The sequence below is a fragment of the Triturus cristatus genome, chromosome 6 (genome assembly GCF_964204655.1).
Source record: "Triturus cristatus chromosome 6, aTriCri1.1, whole genome shotgun sequence".
NCBI classification, from domain to species: Eukaryota; Metazoa; Chordata; class Amphibia; order Caudata; family Salamandridae; genus Triturus; species Triturus cristatus.
The window spans coordinates 1,946,924,346-1,946,939,766 of NC_140589.1; the positions used below are offsets into that span (position 1 = coordinate 1,946,924,346).

Here is a 15,421-nt window from a genome sequence, read left to right on the forward strand (position 1 = left end):
TCTCTGGAGTGGGAATAGTAATTTTTATCCCTACGCTATCCAGCACTTTCTGTACTGTTGCACTCTCTGGAGTTGGAATAGTAATTTTGACCCTTACGCTATCCAACACTTTCCCTACTGTTGCACTCTGTGGAGTTGGAATAGTAGTTTTTACCCCTACGCTATCCAACACTTTCCCTACTGTTGCACTCCCTGGAGTGGGAATAGTAATTTTTACCCCTTCGCTATCCAACACTTTCCCTACTGGTGCACTCTCTGGAGTTGGAATAGTAATTTTTACCCCTACGCTATCCAACACTTTCCCTACTGTTGCACTCTCTGGAGTGGGAATAGTAATTTTTACCCCTACGCTATCCAACACTTTCCCTACTGTTGCACTCTCTGGAGTTGGAATAGTAATTTTGACCCCTACGCTATCCAACACTTTCCCTAATGTTGCACTCTCTGGAGTGGGAATAGTAATTTTTACCCCTACGCTATCCAACACTTTCTCTACTGTTGCACTCTCTGGAGTTGGAATAGTAATTTTTACCCCTACGCTATCCAACACTTTCCCTATTGTTGCACTCTCTGGAGTTGGAATAGTAATTTTGACCCTTACGCTATCCAACACTTTCCCTACTGTTGCACTCTGTGGAGTTGGAATAGTAGTTTTTACCCCTACGCTATCCAACACTTTCCCTACTGTTGCACTCCCTGGAGTGGGAATAGTAATTTTTACCCCTTCGCTATCCAACACTTTCCCTACTGGTGCACTCTCTGGAGTTGGAATAGTAATTTTTACCCCTACGCTATCCAACACTTTCCCTACTGTTGCACTCTCTGGAGTGGGAATAGTAATTTTTACCCCTACGCTATCCAACACTTTCCCTACTGTTGCACTCTCTGGAGTTGGAATAGTAATTTTGACCCCTACGCTATCCAACACTTTCCCTAATGTTGCACTCTCTGGAGTGGGAATAGTAATTTTTACCCCTACGCTATCCAACACTTTCTCTACTGTTGCACTCTCTGGAGTTGGAATAGTAATTTTTACCCCTACGCTATCCAACACTTTCCCTATTGTTGCACTGTCTGGAGTGGGAATTGTAATTTTTACCCCTACGCTATCCAACACTTTCCCTACTGTTGCACTCTCTGGAGTTGGAATAGTAATTTTGACTCCTACGCTATCCAACACTTTCCCTAATGTTGCACTCTCTGGAGTGGGAATAGTAATTTTTACCCCTCCGCTATCCAACACTTTCCCTATTGTTGCACTGTCTTGAGTGGGAATTGTAATTTTTACCCCTACGCTATCCAACACTTTCCCTACTGTTGCACTCTCTGGAGTTGGAATATTAATTTTTACCCCTACGCTATCCAACACTTTCCCTAATGTTGCACTCTCTGGAGAGGGAATAGTCATTTTTACCCCTACGCTATCCAACACTTTCTCTACTGTTGCACTCTCTGGAGTTGGAATAATAATTTTTACCCCTACGCTATCCAACATTTTCCTTACTGTTGTTTTTTTTGGAGCTGGAGTAGTAGTTTTATTGTCTGTGCTATTTAATATTTTTTGTATTATTTTAGCTAATGTAATATATAATTAATTTTAAGAATATTCAAATTAAATGTAATTTTTTTAATGTGTATATATAATTATTTAATTTTTATTCATGTTATTGTTTTATGTGTATGATGTATTTGTGATTTATAATAATTTTTAATAACTTATAAGTTATTAAAACAATTATTAAAACAGATTAAGTAAGTATATATTATATATTATATGTATATGTTTAGTTAATGTTTTATTAAATTATATATATTTTTTATTAATTTTAAACATTATAAAATATATTTGATTATGTTTATTTTATTTATAAGTATTATTTGGTTTATGTAAAATATTGTGTTTTAACTAAAAAATATCCTATATTTTTAAAAACGATATTTTTGACATTCTATATTTTATTTTCGATATTTTTGTACTTACCATGTTGTAGATAGGATGTCGATATTCTTGACATCGATATTTTTGCTCCGATATTTATGTAGGTCGATTTTTTGACCTTCGATATTTTGTCAGTGATCCATGGGGCGGAAGTTCTTGAGGTCGGTGGGGTCCGCTGTTGGTTTCTTCAGGAGGGCGCTGAGCTCGGCGTGCTTCCAACTCTCCGGGAAGGTGGCGGTGTTGAAGGAGGCGTTGATGATGTCCCAGAGTTGGGGTGTGATGATGGAGTCGGCTTTGTTGAAGACGTGGTGGGGGCAGGGGTCGGTTGGGGATCCGGAGTGGATGGTGTTCATCGTGCGGGTGGTGTCTTCGGTGCTGACCTGGGTCCAGGCGGAGAGTGTGGTGGTGGGGGGTGCAGGTTCGGTGGCTGGGTGCGTGGTTGGTGCACCGAAGCTGTTGTGTATTTCGGCGATCTTGCTGTGGAAGAACGAGGCGAGTGAGTCGCAGAGGTCTTGCGAGGGAGTGATGTCCTTGTTTCCGGCGATGGGGTAGGAGAGCTCTTTGACGATGCTGAAGAGTTCTTTGCTGTTGTGGGCGTTGGTGTCCAGTCGTTCTTTGAATTCTGTCTTCTTGGTGGTGCGAATCAGCTGGTGGTGTTCGCGGGTGGTGTGTTTGAGGGCAGTCATGTTGTCAGTGGTCTGGTCGAGGCGCCAGGCTTTCTCGAGGGTGCGGCAGTTCTTCTTGGAGTTCTTCAGTTCGTCGGTGAACCAGGAGGCTATTTTGCTGCCGTGTCTGCTCAGGGGGATCTTTAGTGGTGCGAGGACGTCTGCGCAGTTGGTGATCCACTGGGTGAGGTTGCTGGCTGCTTCGTTGGGGTCCGTTGTGCTGGCGGGAGGGTTCTGGCTGAGGGAGGTGGTGAGCTGGTCGGCGGTGATCTTGTTCCAGTTCCTGCGGGGAACCTGATGCGGGTGGTGGTGGGTCGTGGGTTTTCTAAAGCTGAAGTGGACGCAGCTGTGGTCAGTCCAATGAAGTCCGGTGGAGTGGCTGAAGGAGATGTGCTTGCTGGAGGAGAAGACTGGGTATACGTGTCCTTGACTTGTGGCTCACTGTTGTCCTGCTCCCAGGCTCACGCATATGGCGTGGTGATGGCAGCAGACTTGTGTTGTAGTGATCACAGCATGCTCAGGTCCTGCCACCTGCGTCGCAGAAGTGGAACCTACTGGCGCCCTCGTGTGAATCTCCTCTGCTAAAGAGGGACCCACAACCCTAGCCCAGAGATTGCGAAGATGTATTGTGAGCAGGAACGGAGTTACACACTGCATGAGTAAACTAGACACACAGGCCTGTGGGGTCCATTCTGGAAACCCCTGGCCTCGTTATGTGCACTACATGAGGTGGGGTGCTTTCACAAAGTGTGAAAGTGTTTTCCTGACAGTCCTGGGGTTGAAGGGAGGGAACCCAGACCCAGACATGTAAGTGAGCGAAAAGGACACTGACTCCCTGGGGATACGTCTTCCTGTACCTGCCATTTGGGGGATGGTACCAGGGAAGGGTGGCACTGCAATTTCTGTTGCTTCTGTTGTTGTTGTTAATTCCAGAATAGAATTGTTATGGGTTACAGGTGGCCAGATGGCTGTTGTAGAGCAAGTTCCTGTTATTTACAGTAAATATATAGAATGAAATCTCTGTATTTGTAGTTAAATACTACAGGTGAGAACGGTCGTTTAAATGGGTGTTGGAAGCCGGAGTCCCAGTCCTGCACTCCTGTCACCAAATGCGAGACCCGGGATGTGAGGAGGTGGCCTGGCATATGCTGTCCACTAGTTCTAGTGGGCACCTTGTGTCAGTCCAAACAGCCCCTTATGGTGATAGGCTAAAGACAACCTTTATTGAAAGCTATCCTAGTGGTAGCTATGGAGAGCAGCCTTCAGGCTAAGTCTTGAAGGAATGTAAAGCAGCTTGTTTTACCAGTCTATAATCTCTTGAATGACCAAATGAAAGGACAACCACACCAGGTATATATTTAAAATATGTGTTTATTACTAAACACGCTCTACTAACCTCTTTATGAGACTAGAGCACAAGATACACAATATTAAAGCACTAGAACGACAGTAAATAGCACAATACACAGTGGGCTCCAGGTGGAGACCAAACCATATATTAAGAAAGTGGTATAACAACCATGACTTGACTAGACACAGTGCCTAGAGCACGTAGAATCGCTGGGACCACAAAGAACCACCCAAGGTAGTGCCACAGGGGACCCACGGGGACGCGTGCAGTGTCAGAAGACAGCCGCGAGCTACGTACAATCCTATGGGAAAGTCACGGTTGGAATTTTAAAGATTAAGGACACTTAGGAGAGGACTTTGAGCAAACCCTTCCAAACTTAGAAGGTTCTAAGGCCAGCACCCATGTGAGCACCGGAGTACTCGTGTTACCTAACCCAGGGAAGCCGGGTGCATAGGTGTCAAATGGTGTCGGGAATCTTCGTTGTTTTCAATGGTGTGATGCTGCAAAGTACTGCTGCCGTGAAGAGGAAAAGTGTCTGGTGTGAGCCAAGCCTGGATCGTAGCTGGGAAGAACCTGAAAGCAGAGGGGACCAAGTCTGGGTCACTTCAGGGTGACCAGGGGCTCAGTAGATGAATGCCCACCGATGTCAGGTGTTTCAGGTGAGATGGGGTGAAGCTGCAGCCACGGGGACCAGCAGATGTCGACAATGACCAAAGTCCACAGGCGAGCTGTCCCATGAAGGATGTCGAGTGCTGGGGGGTTAGTGTCTGGATTGGAGACCAACAAGCATTGGCAACTGCAACCCACACGGTCAGAGAAAAGATGCTTCAGTGTGGTCCAGCAAGGTCCTGGGGACTCCCCAAGCAATGGAGAGCCAGGGCACGTCTGAAGCAAGCAGGTGAGCCCACTGAAAGTTAAAGTACCCTTCTCAGGGATCCACAGGTTGATGGACCAGGGATCGCAAAGGTTTCTCGAGAGGAAACACAAACTACCTGCCCACGGAACACTCGTGGAGTGTAGGCCAGTAATCTTCGGTGGAATCACTGCTCGGGGACGGGACTACAAGTAGCTCAAAGCACAGCCTCAGGGATTGCCATAAAGCATATGCTGCTGCAAATGTGCACAGTGTCCAGGGGTTAGGGTTGCATGGTTCCCACGAGGGCTGTGGGTCTCAGGTTTTCTGAGAGCACTGGTCGGCCTCGGGGAAGCTTAGGAACTCACCTCCTATGTTGCAAAATCTTCAGAGTCCTTCAGGAGCTGCGTAGATGCAAACCTGTCAGATGCGTCTTTGGTGCCTGCCTAGCAGGGGAGTAACTCCTTTACTTCAAGGGAGATTCTTCGGTCATCCAACGAAGTATAGATAGTTTAAGTACTTGGTTTCTGTAGCAGAGTTTCATCCAGGTAAATCTAAAGTCCTGTAGTCAGGGGTTCCTACTTTATACCCAAGAAAAGAGTGGGACAAACTCTGGGGACCCGCCTATGGGAGGGTCAGGACAGAGGGGTGGCTACACCCATGTCCTTTGTCCAGTTTTGCGCCAGAGTAGGGGCTGAGTGCCCCTGCAACCGGTTTGAGCTGGACTATGCACAGGGACACCAAATGTGCCCCCAGGGCAGACATCAAAGCACTCTCAGAGTGCACCCACCCAGCCCCAATAAACTAAAGCCTGTCTGGGAGGTGGTCACACCTCCCTGTGACAGGAAACCTATTGTCCAGTCATTCCCTGCCGGAGTTTCATCCAGCAGCAGGAGGGCAGACTCGTGTCTGTGGCTGGCAGCATCCATTTTGTGATGCCAGGGTCTGTAAAGCTGATACCGGGTGTACCGGTGCTGTCATATTTCCCCCTCTGGTAGGGTCGATTCATACCTTCCACACCAGTTACTGGTGTGGAAGTATGATTCCAAGGTGTTTGACACCAAACCCAACATGTTTCCATGCAGCCATTAGCATTTACCGCAAGGCTATAATGCACTTAAGAGTATATGGTTTGGCTGCATCACAAACAACCCCAGAATAGAGGTTCCGAAGGCTGCAGAGGGGCTCTGCTCATGCAGGTGCACCCTCTCACATACAACCCAGCACCCTGCCTTCAGGATTGATAAGGCCTGCCATAGGGGCGACTGATAGGTTTATATATGCAGTGATGTGGAGTAGATATAGTGAACCTATATCTAAGTAAGGGGTGCATACACCACCTTACACAGGCTGCTGTAGCAGACCTGTTGTGTCATTTTGAATGGTCTCCCAGGGGTGGCACAATACATGCTGCAGCCCCTGAGAGGCCTCTGGGGTACCTATGCCATAGGTACATAGTATACCATATACTAGGGACTTATAAGGGTACCCCAGAATCCAATCTGGAGTGTACCTAAAGTACATCTACAACAAATTAAGGGAGAAAGCAGATAGACTGGGGTCCTCATTAGCATGATCCCAGTCAAACTAAGTTGAAAACCAGCAAAACACCAGGCTAGAAGTTGGGGTAACTATGCAGTCAGATTCCTCCTTCCTACACGGGACTCCTCACTTAACATTAGGCCAAGTAAGGACATCGTTTGAGATAGCCCTGCTCACCCCCTTAGTAGTTTGGCACGAGCAGCCAGGCCTATCTCCAAGGCACGAGTGTACAGTATGTGCAACCACACTCACAGCAACCCACTGGTGACACCACAAATGGACTCCACACAAGTTTGATAAAACAAGTACAAACTTTATATAAAAAGATATACGATCAGACCACACGATACAAAAGCCAGCATATGATAAAGGGTAATATTCCTTCCGGCTGGCTTGTAGGTTCAAATCCCAACCACCGCTTTCAAAATACTATGCTGGTCGTAATGCTAGAATCACACACGTTGCAATGGACAATCAATAGTGCACTGGGTAACGATACAATCCTGTGCTGGGCAAAGGAGAAATAATACAATGCATAACGATACACCCCGGTACCTTACAAGGGGAGAAATAATGCAATGCGTACCGCTACAATCATGTACTGTGCAATGAAGGAATAATGCAATGCGTACCGCTACAATCATGTACTGTGTAATGAAGGAATAATGCAACGCGTGCCGCTACAATCATGTACTGTGCAATGAAGGAATAATGCAATGCGTCACACCCCAATCACTTACTTTGCAAAGAAGGAATAATGCAATGCGGGCTGCTACAATCATGTACTTTGCAATGGAGAAATAATGCAATGCGTAGCGCTACAATCGTGTACTTTGTTATGCAGAAATAATGTCAGGCGTCATAAGACAGTCCGGCAGTTCGTTAGCAGCAATATTGGCAATTGGTATTACGACAATCAGCCTCTTCGATAACAGTTGCCCCCCCACATGTATCAACAATGACATAAAGTACAGCTTCTCACTCTGGCCCCATTACTGCCACTCCGTTGGTCAGTACAGGCCACAATCTGAGCTGAACCAAAGGCTCACATCGAAGAAGGACTGAGAGGCCGAGAGAGTGTCCCACGGAGCCCGCACCCACCCAGGTAGTGAGCCACGTTACCTGGGGGCGCGACCCCACTCTCTTCTCCTCCTTCAGAGAACTGGGCCTTCCATGCAGAACTTTCTCAATGGGCCTCAGTGGCTCAGCCTGGCAGCTCAGCTCCTCCAAGGCAGCCGGTACGGGCCACGACTGTTAGGAAGGTCTCAGGTGGCCGCAGGGCACACGTACCCCACACCTCTGAGATTACATACTCCGGGTGCACGTTCACCACAACATCCTCCGGTTCTCCTCTGGCACGAAGCCACACAAACAATGCTGATGGGACTTCATGTCGACTTCGAGTGCACGTTCACCAGGCACTCCTTCCTGCAGTCTCAGATGGCACCAAGACAAGCACACCGCGCTGCAGAGACTCACTTTCTTCTGGTGCAGCCAATCACCTCCACAGTCCCAGGTTGCATCAAAGCACGCACACTGCTTCACTGACACTTACTCCAACTCTGGTGCCCCGCTATCCAGGCACTCTTCACCAACGCCTTCAGCCATACCCCGACATGCTCACTGTGTCCAAGCCTCACTTCTCCTCCGATGCACTCGATGACCAGGCGTTCTTCACCAGCGCCTCTGGTGCACCCTGATATGCACCCTGAGCGTCCAAGACTCACTCCACTTCCGATGCACATGTTGAACAGGTGCTCCTCACCAATGCCTCCTGTGCACCACGACATGCACCCTTCACCTCCGATGCACACGCTGACCAGGCGCTCTTCACCAATGGCTGCGGTGCACCACAACACACACCCTGCGCGTCCGAGTCTCACTTCACCTCTGATGCACACACTGACCAGGTGGTCTTCACCAAAGCCTGCGGTGCACCACGACACGCATCCAGCGCGTCCGAAACTCAGTTCACCTTCGATGCACACGTTGACTAGGTGCTCTTCACCAATGCCTCCTGTGCAGCATGACACGCACCCAGCGCATCTGAGTCTCACTACTCCTCAGTGTGTCCAAGATCACAGGGCACACCTTCCGAGGGTCTCAAGCTGCCACAACACGTGCCCACCACATCCCTTGAAACTTCTGCTGAAACTTTTATGTTCCTGTGTTTCCAAACAGGGAGCCAGCTCACCTCGGGCCCTTGGTGTAACAAGACACAGCACAAAGCCCAGTCTTCTTCAAGCAGGGGGACCCAGCGCACAAAGCACAGTCCCAACAGCCTCTTCCTTGGTAAAACAGCAAACTGCAGACCAGCCACAGATCACGAAGCAAGGGTCGGTCCTTCCTGGGAGTCTCTTCAGTTGTTCCTTCCCTAGCAGAGGTTCCTCTTGACCACGAAATGGGTCCAAGAATTTTCAGTCTCAATCCATTTCTATTTCAACGTTCAGGGGTCTCAGCTCTCATAGTTATACCCCTTCATGTCTTTGAAGTTCTTTGTGCTCAGGGGTCCCTCACCTCTGCCTAAATCAGTTCTGGGTGTCTCCCTCCCAGTGTCACCTTTCTCCCTTTGATACTGGGGGTCTGGATCCTTAATCACTCTGCAGGAGACGGGTCAATTGTTTTATAGCCGCAACCCAGGCCTCTTCACCTCCCGGGCTTCTCCTCCGCCTACTCTCCAGATACAGGTCAGCCTGGTGCCATCTCAACCCCTCCCTGGGTCAAGACCTCCCCCAGCTCCTCTCACCTCTCAGATCCAGACAGTCAATCCACATACAGCAGAGACACACAGAAATGCCTAAAGCACAAAACTCAGCCACTTTCTAAAAGAGTGGTTTCTGAACACACAGTGACACAACCACTTTCATAGAAAGATGTGTTATGACACTGTGAGTTCATACATGCTAAACTTCACCTCTCCATTATAAACTGAGAGGAAACTAGGCTAACAAACACAACACCCAGCCTCCCCCATTCTGTCCTATGGGCAGGATGGCCTTTCATCAGTGAAACATGAAATGGAGTGTTTTTCACTCTCAGGACATATCACACACCTCAGTATATGTCCTGCCTTTTGCTTACACTGCACCCTGCCCAGGGGTTACCCGGGACCTACCACAGGGGTGCCCACTCTGTACGCAAAAGGGAAAGTCAGGCCTGACAAGTGGTTGCACTTGTCAGGACAACATGCTAACGTAGCAAACTGTGCGCAGGCCCTACACTGCAGGCCTGAGTTCCCTTCTCCATACACCTTTGCATTACTAGCCCTGGCACACACAGTGCACATAACTAGGGACTTTACTAGTAAGGCAAACATACCAATCATGGCCAACCAATTACCATTACACTTTACACAGGGAACACTGGTACTTTGACACTGATCAGCAGTGGCAAAGTACCCAGAGCATCTAAATTTGCAACTCTATGTTAGGAAAACGGTCTAGGGTGAAAGCAAAAAGTTTAGGGAACTTTAGCCAAAAAGTTGAAGTCCTAAAAGGGGGTTCAGCTCTTTGTCTTTCTTTCCAATCAGTGTCAGGTGTAGATGTTGAAAGTTGTGTGTGCAAATTGCTCACACCTCTTCCAGCCTCTATTGTGGGCTCTCCAGCTTAGAGGCAACACTGCATCATTCAAGAAAAAGATTGAGGTTATATTTATGGCATTAGTGGTGCAGGGGAAGCGCAGCGAGTCACCGTGCTGCGCTGCATCACAGGGAAAGGGCAGCAATGCCTGTATTTATCCAATATGGTGCATTCCTGTCCTTTCCCCCTGTACTGGCACCATTTTGGAAAACTAGTGCCGACGCAGGCACCCTTGCACCATGGTGCACGTGTGCCTGTGCTGTGTGCAGGAAGGTTTTTATGCAGGAAGGGGCAACTTCCTGCACAAAGCAATCCTTAGAGGCTTTTTCCTCTCTCGATGTGTGCTGCAGAATGGAGCACGTGTAGGAAAAGGACAATATTTTCCCGCCGGTTCTCCCGCCCAAAGTGGGGACCAGAACCAGTGGGGACCAATTGCTGGAAGCAGCAAGTGGCCTGGGGAAGCTCACAAAGGCGGCAAGCCTTTGAAGCTTCCCCTTCGTGAACCCTGCCCATCCTGGGGAAGGAGGCTTAGCACCTCGTCCCAGGATGTGCATTGTTTCAGGCCCCAGAGAGCAGCAGCTCTCAACCCGGGGTCCAGAAACATGTCTGGTGGTGGCAGCTGAAAGCAGCCACTCAGCCTGGACACTAGGGTTATGCCATTTTTCAGGGGGCATCTCAAAGATGCACTCTGAGTGCATTTTTCATTACAACCCACACTGGCGTCAATGTGGGTTTAATGTGCTGAGAAGTTTGATACCAAACTTCTCAGTTTTAGTAAAGCCATTATGGTACTCTGGAGTTCGTAATAACAAACTCTCAGCACCATATACTCTTAATGGCAGCACTGCACTTACAGCGTCTAAGAATTGGCTTAGATACTGTAGGGGTACAGGGCTCATGTACCTGTACCCTCACCACTGGTATAGAGCTCCCAGCTAGAGGGGTGTTTGATCAATGGCAGGGCAGTGGGTTGTGGGCATGGCACACAGGGATGTGTGCCATGTCGACTCTTCACTTTGTTCTGCAACAAAACACGCAGCCTGCAAAGGCAGAGTGTGAGTGTAAAGGTACAGGGCCTCTAAGGGTGGCACAATAAGTGCTTCAGCCCTTAGAAGCCTTCCCTGGTCACAGTGCCCTGGGTACCTGTGGTACCATTTACCAGGGAGTGACCTGTGGCCAGAGATGCCAATTGAGGTTAGTTTTCAATGCAGTTTTAGGGAAAGAGAGTGTGCCCTGGGTACCTGATTGGCAGGAGCCCAGGGCACACTCAGTCAAAGCACATCAGTAGTTCAACAAAAAGTGGGGGATCCATGCAGAAAGAGGGCGCTATCTCACACATATTCCCAGGTGTACCAGTTCCAGTAAATCTGAATATGTGTAAAAAACCATGGGAGTTGTTTCTGATGAGAATGTACGAAAGAATTCGTTTTTGTCAGTCTAACAAAAAGAATGAGCCACTTATGATGTTTTCAGCTGATTTGACTCCTGTAATTCTTGCTGCCAAATGTGCTGTCTTTTTGAAATCATGTTTTGTGAAATACATCACGGCTAAAAAAAAACTCCGCTGCACATGATGACTTCCCCCACAATCTAGGACAAGTGCAAAAGTAGAGAGTTAATCACTGCAATGAATAGGATTGGTGAATCAACGAGCTATAATGACATATTATGGAGCAGGAACTTGTTCGCAGCTCATGCTGTAAAATCTTGTAAATCCGACGGCACACCACTTCCAAGTCACTTCACCAGGAAAGGATTTACAACTGCAGCTCTTGATAATCTGGATTTTGAAGACCGCTCTTCTTTGTCTGGAACATCGAGCACACCTGATACCGTCAGGGTGCTTTCTCAAGACTGTACCACTGAAGTAGCTTCTAGAAAACAAGCTGTGTCAGCTACAAGCAGAAACAAACAAAGCTGCAAACGTGTAACCTAACTGCCTTGGTAATGTGTGAAAAATAACTGCAAGCCATCAACACTTCCCGGTCTACCAGAAAGTTTCAAAGAAGCTGAGGACATGGATCTTCCTCTACCTGATGCTGCGGTCCGCAAAGTTGAGTTTACTGAATTTGACATATCATATCGCTTACTCAATGAGGACTGAAGGATAAAGAAAAGCCACTTCCTCCGTGGGTTGAAATTCATGCTCTGATCTCCCAGAATACCGTCCCGCTGAAGAAGGTCGGCTTTTTACCAGTAATACCATCTCAGTCGCAAACAGTATACACAGCTCTAAAAAAATTCCAAACTGTGCCTGCTCATCTTGAAGACCAGTCTATCCTGCCAATTTCAGCGATTAATGTTTTTCTTGTATTGTAGCCGACATTTTTATGAGTAATCCAGTAGAATTTGAAGATCTTTATCCAATTATGGGCGTCTTCCACATGACAAAAGGAGCTTGCAGGAAGTTATCTCAGTGGAGGTGGCATAGACGATGCACTTATTGAGGTTGAAATATCTGGAAGCAAAACTGCCCAGTCAGTATTTAGTGAAACTCATAATGTTCATTTGTTACAAGGTTTGGTCATCATATCTGAGGCTAAAGAAAATTTTTGTTTGGAATGCTTTCTGGAACAAGGATGACAAATTAGGTTTTGCATATCTTATCTCAGAAGTGAACAAGGCACAGGGCGCACTTCATTCAAAAGACATAATGCAAAGCCGGGCAATGCTCGATGCACTCAGTTCAAAATCATAAAGCCTGAAAACCAAGTTCGTAGAGTTTGTCAATTAATGTGAAGACAAATAAGAACGTTGGGGAAATGTTTTACACATGATAGCTCTAGTGAAAACTTGGTTCATACTGATTGGGAAGGTGATTGGGATCTGCACGTGACGACTGTGGAGGCACTTCTCACTGTGTTTCATGAATTCGATTCCATAAATTACCTAAGATATGAGTCTTGGCATTTGGGAAGAGGGAAGAAGCTAGAGGTGGAAAAACCATACCTCTACACAAAATTCATCCAAAGACATTTTTTGAGAAAATACCACATTTTGTGGTGAAAGAGAGAGCGGAAAGGTTCAATGCCGTTGCTCCAGATATGAAACTGGAACAGATGATCCAGAGATCACCGAAAAGCTCCAGGGGAATTGCTGGCCAGAGACTAAAAGTGAATATGTTGCTAAATAGTAGATAGTTTACCATGAAGTGTTTCAATTTGCAGTGTTTTCAGAGAGATGGCAAATTCAAAATGAATGTACCATCCTGAAACTGTTCCTCATCACAAAATTGTGGGAAAGCGAGGGGAACAATTTAATAAACTTGTTGATAGCCATCTTCATTTCATGCAGCAGCAAGGAACCCCCTTGGAAATGAGTGAGCCTGTGCAACTACACAACTTCGTGACCAAACAATGTGGCTAACGATATAAAGACATGTCTATTAGATGTCCAGGAACATGGATTGAAACTATATGCAGAATTGCGTTAAAAGAGAAAAAGCTGTTTGACTTAATCACTAAAGCTAAAAAAACTACTTTTGCAAGCACATAAAGAGATGGATGTAACAAAAGAAAGGGGTGAATTTATCAAGGACATTCTGCCGCATGATCTTGTTCCAACAAATGCATTATTTGAAGGAGGTGCTGTAACCAAACCAGTGAAGCACAAACTGGCACAAGAGCTCGAAAAAGACTTTCACATGAAGAATTTCAATTAGAAAAGGAGCCTTCGTTGAAAACTGCTGTTGTTGTGGACTATATGTCACAATTGTGAATGGCCAAGATTTAATCCATGCAAAACTTTAGAGAGGTCTTTCAGACAGTTCTACAGATCTCATAGTCAGTGTGCATCTTGCAAGAACTGCACATGGGCTTTGACAGTTATCCTGAACTATCTGTCAAAGAATATGAGAGAATCAGACAAATGTCTATGAGTGGAACAACTGACCACACCTGCATCAAAGATTCAACACCTACACTTGTGCTGTGAGTAGGTGGTCTGATATATGCTGTCCACTAGTACTAGTGGGCACCTTGTATCAGTCCAAACAACCCCTTATGGTGATTGGTAAAAGACAACCTTTATTGAAAGCTATCCTAGTGGTAGCTATGGAGAGCAGCCTTCAGGCTAAGTCTTGAAGGAATGCAAAGCAGCTTGTTTTACCAGTCTATAATCTCTTGAATGATCAAATGAAGAGACAACCACACCAGGTATATATTTAAAATATATGTATTTAAGATAAAACACACCCCTCTAGTCTCTTTATGAGACTGGAGGTCGATGTACTTTCTTTACAAGTTAGCAATTATCAGTAATAGCACAAATACACATTTGGGCCCTAGGGGCGTACCAAACCATATACCAAAAAAGTGGTATAGGAACCACGACTGAGCTAGACACAAGGGGAAGACCTTGAGGCAAGATGGCGGCCGAGGGTTCGGCCGTGTGAGCTGGCGCCTCTCCTTTGGCTCAATCACCCTTATAATTTGTTTTCTGAAAGACTGAGATTCCCCTTACCTTTCCCTAAACTGGGGAAAGTAATGGCATGCTAAGGCTGAACCTCCGTTGTACACCGGAATCCGGACCATGTAGTGTCTTCTGGCGTCCTGCCGCTTCGTATTTGGCGGTGTTTCGGTACTCTGCTCTCGCTCCTGGTGTGTCTGCCCGCGGGAGGTACTGGCCTGGAAGTGTGGCTCCGAAGGCGAAGACGGCCGCGGCGGCCGCAACAAGGGCGCGATCCGCAGCAGCGGCTGCTGTTTCTACTTCTGGCAATAATCCCGGGGTCCCGATCAGTGCGGGAGGCCCGCCGAACGTGGTGCGGAGCAGCAGAAATGCCGCTACGGAAGGAGGCACTATCCGCAATGGTTCTTACTCTAAAGGAGCCGGCAAGGGTAAACATACAGTGCCGGCTCTTTTCAAAAATTTAACTTCAAAGACTAAGCCTCCCTTCGAGCATGGAACAGCTGAGGCAGCCGGGGCAGCTGAACAAGTATCGGCAGAACCGCAAGTATTGGGGCACTTATCTTAAATTTTATCTGGTTCCCCCTCGGTGGATAACACCTTTATAGGTCAAGAGGATTCAGTGGCAGAGCAACAGGGGGTAAATGACAATGTTATAAATAAAGATGCAATAGGAAATGGCCATCTGGTTTAAACATTTCAGTGAATGGAACTATGGGTGATGTAGTGCAGAGTATTGAGAACTCCTCAAGCTCTGGGCTCTCTCTCCCTACCTCCGATGTTCTGGCCTTAAAGGCAATTAACCCTCCAACTCGCTACGTTTCTGATGGCAATGAATCTTGCAAGGAGCCTGAGGGGGATAAATTATTTTCTTTATCGGAGCATACTGGCTCTTCGCTGGATGAAGAGGACGAGCATGACCCTGAATGGACTGATGATGGCAGCGAAGCTGGAGATTGGCGGCTGAATGAGGCTCTCAACGAGGAGCTAACCTCTTGCCGCCTTGGCACGGTACGTAAAATAAATGGGCCAAGCTCTCTGGATCCTGAAGCTTCTGTACTAGCGCCCGGCCACAGACCTTTTATGCAG

General features: G+C 47.1%; 1 protein-coding gene across 1 annotated transcript in view; it reads right to left on the reverse strand.

Annotated features, from left to right (window-relative positions):
* LOC146822569 (NXPE family member 4-like) overlaps positions 1-15,421 on the reverse strand; it is a 639,061-nt gene that overhangs the window by 388,190 nt on the left and 235,450 nt on the right. The window lies entirely within an intron of this gene.